Genomic DNA, 14,689 nt, shown 5'->3' on the forward strand with positions numbered 1-14,689 from the left:
GCATCAGACCACCATCACCACCACCACCACCACCTCTTCCCTTCTCCTGTTTGAGGGGACAGGCTCCACATGTCACCGGGGGGTGAGACCCGCTACTCCTGCAGACGTCCTCATCGGTCACCTGGCCCATCCCCACTCCAGACTCACCATTACACCAGACTGCCTCTGTACCCAATACTCTGACACTGCATTTGTATCTGATACTATGGCTGCAGCAAAGGAGAGCATAGCAAATGTTCGGTTCAAAGAGTTAAGGTATTTTGACATATAATGATAAGATTATGGTGTACATTTTGTTCTTTCAGTGCGTATCATACCATCGTACCAGCTGGGCAATATGTTGGGATGAGGAACAAGGTCTATTATGAGGAAATGCCACTTGGCATATTCCTTAAAGCTGTACCTGAAGTGCAAGAGGAACACTCATGAAATGTCTAAGGTGCGCTGAGTTTAATATGGCGGAATCAGAACTGTCCAGAGCACTCCGGGAATCGCCCATCATCGTCAGGGGGTCAGGCTTTAAAGGGTTAGCTTCAGCCAGTTACCATCAGCAATTTTGGTGCCAAAAAGGCTCCAAAGGATTGAGGATGGTGTCAAGTGGGGCCATTCAGTGTAAAGGTTTGGTTACTGTGGTCATCGGTCATGTGGCGATTGCAGCTCAGGCAATTGGCCCGTCATAGTTGAGCACCATGAAAACAAGATGTCGGTTATCATTTCTGTACTTTCATAGTAAAGCTGGAGTAGCTAGCACAGCTCTGATCATTGAAATGAAGCGGAGTCCATCACTCTCTTCAGGTCTATGTGATGCCTCCATGGCCTTCCAGTGCTTGGGGGCCGTTGGGTAGAGAGCCACCCACTCTCACCCTCCATGCATAGTCGCCTGAGCGCACGGTGGCAGTCATGGCCGCTCTTTCTCTTCAGACAGGGTGCAGATGTGGCAGAGCTGTTTTTAGCCTTGCGCTCTCTCTCTCCCTCTCTCTCTCTCTCTCTTCCTCCTCACTCAGTCGCTCGCTGCCGCTTTATGGGTGGTGTAGCACATTGCAGGAAGTGTCTGGGCCGCAATGCCGCAAGGCCCTTGCTGCACGGCAGGCCTAATTAAAAGCCTGCCTTGTGTCTTGTAATCTGGAATAGCTGACCTGGCCGTGGGGTCGCTGAGGCTGCCCTGCCTGCCTTGCACTGCCTGCATGGGGACAGTAGCGCACAGCGGTGGTAGGGGGTTGTTGGGTAGTGTGTGTGTGTGTGTGGGGGGGGGGGTGGGGGTGACTTGTCTCCATGCCCCCAGCCCCAGTCACCTTTCTGGCACGGCCACATAGGAGAAAGGCAAGAGGGGGGTGAGAGTGAGGGTGTGTGTGTGTGTGGTGGTGGAGGGGGGGGGGGGGGGCACAGCTGAACAAACAGGTTAAGAAACTGAGGAGCCGGTGAAAGGCCGGGGGGGTGTAGGCGCTTAACCCTCACCGACTGGGACTCCAAGGAGGCCAGGCCATATAGGGAAGAGCCATGAGGTGGACAGGCGTGTGCACTTGACACATGACCTCAATCTACCGGCTTCTTTTGCCACAAGACTGCACAATCCCCAGAGCAGGCTTTGGTAAGCACTAACAAGACCTTCAAAGCACATGCATGTGCACATACTGTAAATGCACTACTTGCCCATGCATACACTGGCAGGTGTCTTTGCTTAGAAGTCAAGTCTCTGTGTTGGTTCAACAACAACCCTGAACTCAAGTAGCCTTGAGTTTTACGGTGTTACGAGTGAGCATTACTTTGTCCATCTGTATTTAACAGGGACCTAAGATATATTGCAACACATTCTTGAACTTCACAACACATCTATCTTGTGGTGAGTTCAAGATCCCCAGTTTGAGGTCCAGATGTCATATAGGATTGGTACAGATATGGTTGACGATGCGGTGAGGAGCCGATGCATTCTTGTGGGCTTCACATACCCGGGGAAAAGGAAATGGTATGGAGTGCAGCAAAGACAGCTGGACTCCTCCGCAACAGCAGCAGTCCCAAGCATGTACACGTATAAGTCAACAGCAAAATTGGTATGTTCGCCTAGAGGTGGGGGGAGGGGGTGGCCCATATTTCTGCGTTACCCACACAACACCATGGCAGTGTAGGCAGAAGCGGCTGGGGTGCTATTTCTAGCCTACACATTGCCCTTGTGTGTGACAAAAGCAGGATTTTGTGTGAGTGGACAGTGGCGAGCATGAGAGGGTATCATTGCCCATGTCGTCGTTGTGTGTGTGAGTGTGTGAGTGTGTGTGTGTGTGTGTATGTGGTGGCCCGTAAAGGGCCGTGCGGCGATGATTCGCTGTGACAGAAGCACCCGCTATGCGAGGACAGTGGGCTGGCTCGGCCTCGCCGGCTGCCTTTGATCTTTATTTGCCCGGCCGTCTGTTTTGCGTTTCGGCTCTTGCTGAGCGAGAGGCATTGGATACACCTTGAGTGTCGGCGGCGGGGGTATGGGCCAGGGGGTGATGGGTGGTGAGGGGTGAGGGCAGCAAGGCAGACCTCTTCCCCTGTTTTTTTAAAGACACAGTATTCCCTTTCAAAGCCAAAGGGGCCCCGGGGAGCGCAGCAGAGGCGCACTCTGATGAATGGCGATCTGGGGGCAGACTACTGTGCAGGATGGGGAAGCAGGTTTCCCAGGTTGATGAAAGCCAAACACTCTGCACTAACAAAACTAATTGCCCAAACGTGGCGGTGTGGCGGAGGGGTTCGAGGCCGAGGGGAAAAGAGAGGAAGGTTTTCGGCGGACCGAATCACTGATACACTGGGTAGCTCTTCTGACCCGTCAGGGGTTGGGTCATCATTCGTCCACCAAAAACTATAGGAAAAATGAGAGAAGCTTTACCTGAAAGCTCGAAAGAATTTCTAATATGTCCACTCCATACATCGTTTTTCCAAACATCAGAGCCCTTATCATGTTGGGGGAGGTGGCAAAAATAGATCTACCTCACAGACTGAGCAGAGGGCTGCTGGGACCTCATCTCACTCTGATGCCCTCCAGTGTCCACAGCTCTGTAGTGACATATCGTAACGGTGTTAATTATCGGACGGCGTGTGTTATCGGCAAACGTTCGCGTTGTCATGTTAATCCATTATTAAACTGAAGTTATAGCGTGTTAATCCATTATTAAACTTGGCATTTTTATTGTTCAACAGAATGGCCGATATTTGACACTGTCCGATAACTGACATAGCTACGCTAGGAGCGTTACGTATCAAATATACTCATTTAGCAGACACTTCTATCCAAAGCCATTCACAGTACAGATGCATAACTTAATCAGTCGCCTATGTCTGCTCCCTGGCAATCAAACCCATGGTCTTAATGCTGTTACCACCTTGCCTTACCGGCTCCACAGGACCATGGAGGAGTTTTGCCTCTTGTTAGAGGTGAAACACATTTATCCCCCCCAAGACGGGTTTACTGCACGCTCTCCATCACTAGGGTGGCCAGGGTCCAGAACAGGCAGCTGGGCAAACACGGCTCCTACAGGAGACTGAAACAACTGGTCTACCGCGTTGCCTGCTTTTGACGTGGGCTATTTCATGAACCTGCAACCGATTTGGCTGCACTCCTTTGATAGCATGTATCCTCCAGGGAAACGTTCGCTCTGTAGTTACCCAGAACACACCAGGGCGAGATCATAACACAGTTGTCACAGCTGACTGATTGCAGTGGGGCCTCTATCTGGCATCTGGAGACATTGTACATGTACAATTATTCATTTATCCAAAGCGACTTATTAATGAGTGGGTGGCAGCTCACAGACTCTTTAAAAAGTTTCAGGAGAGCCGCCCGATTTAGAGGGTGATTGAGACTAATCTGAAGGGGAAATCACAGGAAAATAACAGATTCACTTATATATATATTTTAAGAGCGTGTAAGAAATGAAGGAAGTTTCTTTGTTTCTGATGCAGCAATCTTTATTCCAGTAAAGTGCAGTAACGAAGCACGTAGAACATACTCCGGATTCAGCGGTGTAGGTCTGAACCACAAGCATCTCCAATTCTAGCCATATATACTGTTTTAAGACACCTCCTAGTAATGTAAATGAGCTAGGCTTGTAATGCAAACAGGTCTGGCAATCTTTTGTTGTTCTGTATGATAATCTGGTTTCTCTGACTGAGATGGTTCTCAATGGCCTCCCCCATTCCCATACTATGATTAATTGCAGTCACTCACACCTCAGTTTGCTTCTTGACCCCAGGTGTCTGTGCAAATCCAGTGTGGGGACCTTTCCTTTGTGACCATGATAAGATAACCATTTGGGATATTCTGCTGGCCAACTTTTGGTGGTCACAGCAGCTGCTTGATCATGAATCTTACAGTCCACCCTTTGATGCTATGAAGCCATACATAGCATCACATCAACTTTCTTTCTCAGAGTCACACCTTTCATAGAGGTGCCCAGTGGCGGTGATGTCCTGCTTTAGGTTGCTCCCTCTGTGGCCATTAGGGAGTCTTACCCGTCATTGGATTCATCACCCTCGCGTACACTGGTCATCTCCCAGTCTCAATAGGTAACTTATCAGGGGGTCATTCTGTAATTTGAAACTATAATATAAAAATCTTTTATCAGGTTTGGAGAAGCATTTGAGAACCACCACAGCCAAGGAGACAGTCTGAGATAATTGAGCAAAACATAAGGGCATCTGACATCCAAAACACAAGTAAATATAAATGTAAATGGGCCAAATTGTTATCAAACATCATAGCATGCATCTTCTTTTCATCTATCTGTGTGTGTGTGTGTGTGTGTGTGTGTTGTGTGTGTTTGTGTTCGTGTTCGTGTTCGTGTTTTGTGTGTTCGTTCGGGTAAGGATATGCACACCAGTTGTGGATATGCATATTGGTCTCTGGGGAAATCGCTTTCTAAAATTTCAGAGAAGACGCTCCCTGATTCTCTCTTTGTCTTTCTTGTCCATGCACTCTATTGAGTGTGTCTTTCTACCTTTCACCTTTCAGCAGATGAAGCTCTGAAAAGTTTCAAGATCTTTTGTTGTTCATTGGGTTGTTTTCGTTATGGTCTTCATCGTTTGTGGTCTATTTAGTTCTATAAGTCAATCTCTTAAGGTGAATCTGGGCTTGTGGATCTCAGATCCATGTATGGTCTCAGGTTCTTTGGATTCCTAGTCTGTAGAATTCTGTTGTGTGGTCGCCGTCTGGATTTTTCTTGTTGGTCCCTGTTCTGCTTTGTGGTGGCCCTTGTCCACATCTCCCTCTGGTCTCCCAAGTGGACTCTGGTCCCACAGGTTCCATTGCCACAAGTGGTACCCCTTTCCATTGGGTTGGTTATCTGGTGTCTGAAATTGTATATACAAAAAATAATATTGCCCCCCCTTTCCCCACAAGAATTTCCACATATCCAACATGCATCGACAACACAAACATAAACGAGACACAACCTTAAAACAGGTTTCCAAATATACACTCCCCCCTTTTTTATAGAGCACACATGTTCAATGTGTGCTACTATCAACATCATTTGGAATTCCAATGTATTGGCTGCTTGTGTCTGAGCTACAGTCATTCTCTCCAAGCAGTGATTTGTCCGGCCAGGTGTTAATAGTTTCCTCTTTGGGTCTTTTGTCTTGAGGCAATGTCAATTGAGTCTGTAGACTATGTATTTTCTGAAGCAGCTCTTGATAGCTTTTTCTTTTTGTCTTTGGAGAGTTACACCTTCTGGCTTTGTGTCCCCTCTTTCCACAAGAAAAACAAACAGAGTTCTGCTTTTCTGATCTGTTGTCTTTGCAGTTCCTCGCTATGTGTCCCTCTTTACCACATGAATGACAGACAATGCCTTGATGTCTTCCCCCTCTGTCTTGGCAATGTTTTGCGATGTGACCCTCTTCTCCACATGCATAGCAAACAAAGTATTCATACCTTCCCCCACTACCTGGGCAGTGTCTCGCAATGTGCCCATCTTCTCCACATGTATAGCATATGATAACACCCGCTGGATTGCTTCTCCTGAAGCTGTTACCTCTGTGTTGCCAATTAGAAGAACTGGAGGATTCTGGCCCTCTTTGTCTCCTGTTCTGTTGGGAAAGCTTACTACCTATAGCTGCAATAGGGTGTGATTTCTTAGAAGTGGCTTGATTATTGTAAAATTGTGTCATTTTAGCAATAATTTCGTCAAAGCCTGAGAGATGAGTCACAAACATTTCTATGGCAGAGCGGGTCTGGGGATCACTTTTGTTGATCAAAGCAAATTTATAGTTAATGTCCTCTGTCATGATGTCAGGGTACCCACTGTATGTCGTGAAAGCTTCCAGTAACCTATCTGCAAAAGCTGCTGGATGTTCCCCTTGTCTCATTGACACTTCTGCTAATTTTTCTGGATTGACAGATGCAATCCCCAAGACCTCCAGTAGTGCTTTTTTTCGGTCCTGATTATTTCCCATCCTATTCTTTACTTTGTCTGTCAAGGCTCTAGATAATGTAGACGGAAGGCACAGGCTCAACACAACACAAGCATCAAAATCTGTCAATCTGTAAATGTTCACGCAGGTCTCCAGACTGGAGAGAAATTCTACAGGATCCTGTCTCCCAGGTTCAAATTTTCCCACACTCTTTACCACTACTTCTAACTCTGAGGGGGTAAGGCATTTGATAGTGTGTGACATAACCTCCTCTCCACTTGCTCCATTTCGCACAATGGTGGAGTGAATTGGTGCTATTGGGTACTTAACATTGACACCTGAATATTGGCACTGACTATCCCATGAATCTGAATGTTTCTTCCAACATTCCTCATTGCCGGCGTTGCTGCTGCTAATATCAGATGTGCAATTGGAGAACTGGCTAACCCTATGTATCACCTTATCTAACTCACCTGTCAACACTTCCACTGTTGATTTCAACAAGTTGTTATTAGCCTTGAGAATTCCCATTTCTTTCTGCAACTGCACATTTTCCATTTTCAAAAGCGTTTCAGTAATCTGAAGATTTTCTATGTGTGCTGCCCCGTCATTGAGTCGTGATAAGAGTGAATTATTCTCTTCTTTCAGTAGGCCTCTCTCTGCTTCTACCTCGTCTAATCTTTTCTTGGTCACTTTGTATGTGGCAAGAAGTCCTTGAAGGGCATTTGCAACTTTCCCTTTTTTGTGTTTTGGTATCTTGGAATAATTTTCGAACCGGGACCCTGCCCACTCGTAGGGCTTATCCTCTGTGTTCTCTATTCCGTCAAACATTCCATGCGAACCATGTTTGGAGATGTATTGAACAATAATATCTTCCATTCTTAAGTTAAAAAAAAAACAAAAAAAAACAACAAGCTCCTTTTATATCAGTCAGTCTTGATATTATGCTACGTATGTCACTTACTGGCTAGGCTATGCAGTATCTGTCCTAAACAATGAAATAGCCTCTTTCAACAGTCAACCGCGTCCACAATTTAAATTCAAATTATTCATCTTTCCCGTTACGTCGGATCCTATCACAAGCTTATGGATTTGTGTCATTAAATCTGAATGTATGTCTATAATGCTTCATGTTCAACTACTGGCTATTATCCAGTCAATTTATGCCACAATTCGTCGGGCTGGCTACACTTCTTTGTCACACTCACCAATACACCGGTTAATTATGCCACTGTCCGTCGGGCACAACTTAGTGTTCTTCCAGGAAATTTGGAAATTTCCTTGGGCCACAGTACTTTGGGCCTTAATCACACTACTTCGGTTTTCATCTACTTGTTTCAGTTACTTTAGAAACTTTTCACGGTCTGGGCCTCTTTGTTTCAGTTACTTTAGAAACATATTCTGATACAATTCTACTACCACACTACTTCGGGCTGATTCAGTTACTTTAGAATCTTTAGAAAAATTGCACAGAGCTAACCCACAACACCTCCTGCTTATTAATGGAACAAAGACATGAAACAGATTATCTCTATCCTTAAACCTCCTTTCTAGGTTGTTTTAAACGTGCACATTTCCTGAAACAAAAGAATAGTAGAATACTTACCAATTCCCCTCTTCTTTTTTTTGTGTGGAAATTGCAAGATGGGTGGCTCGCCAATTGTAAGAAATGAAGGAAGTTTCTTTGTTTCTGATGCAGCAATCTTTATTCCAGTAAAGTGCAGTAACGAAGCACGTAGAACATACTCCGGATTCAGCGGTGTAGGTCTGAACCACAAGCATCTCCAATTCTAGCCATATATACTGTTTTAAGACACCTCCTAGTAATGTAAATGAGCTAAGCTTGTAATGCAAACAGGTCTGGCAATCTTTTGTTGTTCTGTATGATAATCTGGTTTCTCTGACTGAGATGGTTCTCAATGGCCTCCCCCATTCCCATACTATGATTAATTGCAGTCACTCACACCTCAGTTTGCTTCTTGACCCCAGGTGTCTGTGCAAATCCAGTGTGGGGACCTTTCCTTTGTGACCATGATAAGATAACCATTTGGGATATTCTGCTGGCCAACTTTTGGTGGTCACAGCAGCTGCTTGATCATGAATCTTACAAGCGTGTAATCCGAATTGACAGTGAAAGAGAATTGTACAGGAATGGAACACGTTGGATCTTAAGCCACTGACCGTGGTTACATGCATTCGAATAACTGGCTTAGTAATAACTGGCTTTTTAAATTTTTTTTTAACTTCTTTTTATTTCCTTTTATCAAATGCAGTCATACAGTACATCACATCATTACATGAAATTAAGTGCTACGGGTACAAGTCTTAGGCTAGTGGGGTTAACAGTCCATGGATGTCTTGGGCCCAAACCATCAGGATCAAGGCTTATCAGGATTGAGTTACACATTAACATTGTCCACAAACACAATACATCACACATGACATTACATTAAGAAAGTATTCTGAAAGAGAAAGGCCTGCAAAAGTCCACTGCTTAAATGGAAAAACAAAGACAAAAGAAATATATATCAGTATGTATATTCTACCTATCATATCAAATGGAAGTGTATAGCAATGGGAGACCAGTTGTTTATGAATGCCTCTGTTTTAAGTTGTAATAGTGCAGTCAAGTGTTCCATCCTGTACATATCTTGGATTCTATCCCTCCATTGGTTTATTGTGGGGGGCTGTGGCTTCAGCCAGGAAGATGTTATTACCTTATTTGCTATTAGAAGAAGGGCTCTCAGAAGTTTTGTTTGGCTATTTTCTTCAAGGTTATCAGGCAATATCCCTAAAATGAAGTGTGATGGTTCTAACGGTATGTCAATAAATAAACATGTTTTTATTTCCCTTTGTATTTTCTTCCAGTATTCTGATAACTTTGGACAGTCCCAAAATATATGTGTGTGGTCTCCCACCTTGCCACAACCCCTCCAACATTGTGCTGAGGTATTGCTCCATTTAGATGTTATAAGTGGAGTTCTGAAGTATCTCATTTTAATCTTCCATCCAAATTCCCTCCAGTTAGGACTACTGGTTACTCTGTGTCCCTGTTCAGATGAGTTTTCCCATTGTTCATCAGAGAATATTATGTTCATCTCTAGTTCCCATTTTTCTTTAATATCCAAATTATTCTCCTTTAGTTCTTCCTGCAATATCCTGTATAGATGTGATATGAACCTTGCTTTCACTGTTCAATTGTCGATATGAAGAACTTTTCTATTTTGGATGGTGGTGAGCAGAGCTTTTCCCATTCCTGGTGTGTATGTAAATAGTGTCTTATTTGTAAATATCTGTAAAAGTCTTGGGTTGGTAACTCATATTTCTCTTTAAGCTGTTCAAATGACTTCAATACACTTCCTTCGAACAGCTGGTCCAGTACGACTATACCCCTCTCCCTCCATCTTTCAAAACACCTGTCTAGTCTAGCAGGAAGAAATTCTGAATTGCTTGCTATTCTTATAGCTCTGGATATAGTCGTGGGGAGTTTTAATTTTTTCCTCACAACTGACCATATTCTTAGAGTATTTTTAACCCATATGTTGGTAATCTTCTTCTTCCCACAGTGGTCCAAATTCAGGAATGGGAATGAGTCCAGTGGTGTATCTGGGCATTTACTTTGCTCCATTCCCACCCATATAGTGTCTGTTTCTTGGGATACCCAAGCAACCATTGCTCTTAATTGGGCTGCCCAGTAATATTTTTTCAGGTCTGGCAAGTTCAAGCCTCCGTTGTCTTTTGGGCATAGTAGTCTTCTAAGTTTAAGTCTGGGAGGTTTGCTTTGCCATATAAATTTGGATAACCATTTGTTCAGTGCAGTAAAAGTGGCCGCAGGAACATATATAGGTAGTGATCGAAAAATAAAGAGCAATCTTGGCAGGACGTTCATTCTTATCGTTTCTATTCTCCCTATCAATGAGAGTGGCCGGTTTTCCCATCTTGTGAGGTCTGCTTTTATGTGGCCCATCAATTTTCCATAGTTGATCTTGAACAGTTTTGATAAATCTGTTGTAATGATAATTCCCAGGTATCTAAATCCCTGTGACCAGTGAACATTAAGCCTTCCTGTTAGTTGTATAGGCCATTGTCCAACTAACATCATTGCCTCTGATTTTGATTGGTTGATCTGATAGCCAGAGAGTTCTACATATTCTTTTAAAGTGTCCATCAACGCAGGAACAGATATGACTGGATCACTTATGTAAGTCAGGATATCATCTGCATAGAGAGATATCTTATGTTCTCTATTTCCCATGTCTTTTATACCTTTTATTTCCTTATTCTGTCTTATAGCTGCTGCCAAGGGTTCAATATTTATAGCAAAGAGCAAGGGACTGAGGGCAGTCTCCCTGTCTCACCCCCCTCTGCAATTCGAAGAACTCAGAACAGCATCCATTAACTCTGACACGCGACTTTGGATTTTTGTATATGGCTCTGACCCAATTTACGAACTCTGGGTGAAATCCCATTGCCGATAGTGTTTTGTACAAGAAGTCCCAGTTCACCGTATCGAATGCTTTCTGTGCGTCAAAACTTATGAGCATTGATTGTCTGCTTATTTTTCTTAGAACAGGTAATAATGTTAAGGGTTCTTCTTATATTATTAGCACCCTGTCTGCTGGGAATGAATCCTGTTTGATCCGGGTTAATCAGCGTTGTAATATGTTTTTGGATTCTTCGTGCTAAATACTTGTCAATAATTTCTGGTCATTGCATATCAGGCTAATGGGTCTATATCCTTCGCAGAGTGTTGGGTCCTTTCCTTCTTTATGAATCACAGATATAATGGCCTGTGACCATGTCTCAGGGGGGTCATTTTTGGAGAGAGCGTATCTAAACACCCTGGTTAGGATCGGCACCAAATCATTTATAAAGCATTTATAGAATTCTCCAGAAAAACCATCCTCCCCTGGCGAACTATTATTTTTCAATCTTTTTATTGCATCTCTTATTTCTATTTCTGAAATTGGTGTTACCATGCTTAGTGATACTTCTTCTGACAATTCAGGGAGGTTTAAATTAGCTAGGAAGGTGTTAGTATTGTCTGTTGTTGTTTGTAATTTGGGTTTTGTACAGATTTTGGTAAAATGATGCAAATGCATCTGCCACCTCCTTGGGATGAGATACTATTCTTGCCACTGTTGGATGAACAACCTTAGAGACAGTTCGGTTGGCCTGAGCCTTGCAAAGTTGGAAAGCTAGGAGGCGGCTGGCTCTGTTGCCCATCTCATAGTATCTCTGTCTGGAGAATCGTAGAGCTCCCTCTGCTTTATATGATAAAAGCTTATCCAAAGATTTTCTGGCCTCCTTAAGTTCAGTGGCAGTATTAGAGGATCTATTATTTTTGTGTTGTATTTCTAGGAGCTTTATCTTGTTTTCTATGCTCAACTGTTCCTCCAGTCTCCTCCTCTTCAGTTGTGATGATATCTGTATGATTTTCCCTCTTATAACTGCTTTTGCTCCCTCCCATAAAATTGACGGGTTAACTTCTCCATTATCATTTATCTCAAAGTATTCTTTTAATTGTTGTCTCAAATCCTCTACTGTTTCTGTGTTGTTCAGTAGAGATACATTCAACCTCCAATATCTGAAAAAAGAGTACCTGCCCAGGTCTATTTTCAATATGATTGGGGCATGATCACTCAGAGTTATAGGTTCAATCTGACATTCTATTACTTTGTACATGTATTGTTGAGGAAGGCAGAAGAAATCAATCCTTGAATAACTGTTGTGTACATTAGAGAAAAAACTGAAATCTTTCCCTTTAGGGTTTTTAGTTCTCCATGGGTCTACAAGTCCCAGTTCAGAGATGAAATTATTCAGTGTATGTGTTTTTGGACTTTGGGGTCCTTTTTCTATTGGGTTCCTGTCTTTTTTCCCATCTTGAACTGCATTGAAGTCCCCTCCAATTACTAGCATACCTTTAGAATTTTCTGCAATGATGTTCGCAATTTCTTTGAAAAAACCTGGATCGTATTCGTTTGGAGCATATACATTCAAAATGGAAATCTCAGTTCCTCCAACACTTCCAACCACCATGACATATCTTCCTGATTTATCCTGCACCACCTTCTCTGCACTAAATGCCAGAGTTTTACTAATTAAAATCGCCACCCCTCTTTTTTTCCCATTTGAGGCATGTGACGGTCGTGGTGCGACCGCACATGAACTGCACACTTCTGCCCCATATTTGCGACCACTAGCGCACCCAACAGACATGGTTTGCACACACACGCACACACAAACACTCAGACCACTGATTACAATTGGATCCTCCCTCAGTGAAACTGCTAATTGCCCAGACTGGCAGGGGGGACTTCTAAAATGGTCTGGGCCAGACCACTTGGATAAGGTGGCTTTTAACAAACCTTTGAGACAACATTTATGTATTGCATAGTTATTTCTTTGATTGATGATAATGGGGAAATACTATGTTTGTGTCTCAGGGTCTGGTTTGTCATTGTTGTATTGTTTGTTTTTTGTGTCTACCCCGGTGTGTGGAAATGGTGCTGGCCGCCATGTATATATGTTCAGTGTTCTGTCTAGTTTGAGAGTCTTGTCATATCAGGTATGTGTTTTGCTGTGGACCTTTTTTTGACTGCTGAGTTTTGACCTCTACCCCATTTAGAGGCGGAGCAGGTGATATGCCTGGAGACTGTTGCCGTTTGTCGTCTAATATTTGAGATGCTTAGCAGTTCTCCAGGATATTTAAAGGATATTAAAACTGTATATTTTGAACCCTCACTCTGTCTCTGAGCTTTTTGGGCCAAACCCACATTTTTGACGGCAACCGAGGCTCGGCCCGTCACAATTGGTGGCAGTGGTGGGATTTGGCCTACAGGACAGGAGTGAGTGGTTGTATTTTTTTTAGCATAGTTTGCACTGCCTGGGTTTTTTTGCATCCTGTTTTTGCGCGGTTCCCTTCTTTGAATGATGGGGCCTAAAAAGACACGAGCAGGGCTGCTTGATGAAGTGGCCGGAGCAAAAGCCCTCGGAGGAGGAGAAACTGGCAAAGAGCCGGAATTGGCCCGTGGGGCTGAAGATGTCTCCCTGCAGGAGGCGAGACGTGGTCCGGGCCCATCTCTCAGTGCAGCAGGCCAGAGAGGATGGACTGGAGCAAGAGGCGGTACGGCAGGAGGCCCGGTGGAAGATGGAATAATGCCACTGTGGACTTCCTCTCCCGCCTACCAGCGTGAGACTAGAGGTGGGGGGGGGGGGGGGGGGTGTGACGGTCGTGGTCTGACCGCACATGAACTGCACACTTCTGCCCCATATTTGCGACCACTAGCGCACCCAACAGACATGGTTTGCACACACACGCACACACAAACACTCAGACCACTGATTACAATTGGATCCTCCCTCAGTGAAACTGCTAATTGCCCAGACTGGCAGGGGGGACTTCTAAAATGGTCTGGGCCAGACCACTTGGATAAGGTGGCTTTTAACAAACCTTTGAGACAACATTTATGTATTGCATAGTTATTTCTTTGATTGATGATAATGGGGAAATACTATGTTTGTGTCTCAGGGTCTGGTTTGTCATTGTTGTATTGTTTGTTTTTTGTGTCTACCCCGGTGTGTGGAAATGGTGCTGGCCGCCATGTATATATGTTCAGTGTTCTGTCTAGTTTGAGAGTCTTGTCATATCAGGTATGTGTTTTGCTGTGGACCTTTTTTTTTTACTGCTGAGTTTTGACCTCTACCCCATTTAGAGGCTAAGCAGGTATTTTTAATTGAGTGTTGTACTGCTGAATATTTGTCCTCTACCCCATTTAGAGGCGGAGCAGGTGATATGCCTGGAGACTGTTGCCGTTTGTCGTCTAATATTTGAGATGCTTAGCAGTTCTCCAGGATATTTAAAGGATATTAAAACTGTATATTTTGAACCCTCACTCTGTCTCTGAGCTTTTTGGGCCAAACCCACATTTTTGACGGCAACCGAGGCTCGGTCCGTCACAAGGCACTATACACTAAATGTACCCATTCCCTCTTTAATTTTAGGTGTTCTTTCTCAGATAAGTGAGTTTATTGTAGCAATGCAATTGAACATTGCATTTTCTTTAACTGATAGAATATTTTAGGATGGTTTAGTCCATGGACATTGTAACTCACTATGGTCAGTTTATCCATGTGGATAACAGTACCCCTTCATTCTGTCTTTAAAAGTTAACATATATTTTCCAGAGATATACCCGTATTCAAAAAAAATCTTATGTGACTGCATAGTTATAAAATACACATGTAATATCCACCATTGTGGAAAACAAGAACACACAATCAGAACAAGGAAGAAGCAGATTTCCAAAAA

This window comes from Clupea harengus, chromosome 13 (assembly GCF_900700415.2).
Source record: "Clupea harengus chromosome 13, Ch_v2.0.2, whole genome shotgun sequence".
Lineage (NCBI taxonomy): Eukaryota > Metazoa > Chordata > Actinopteri > Clupeiformes > Clupeidae > Clupea > Clupea harengus.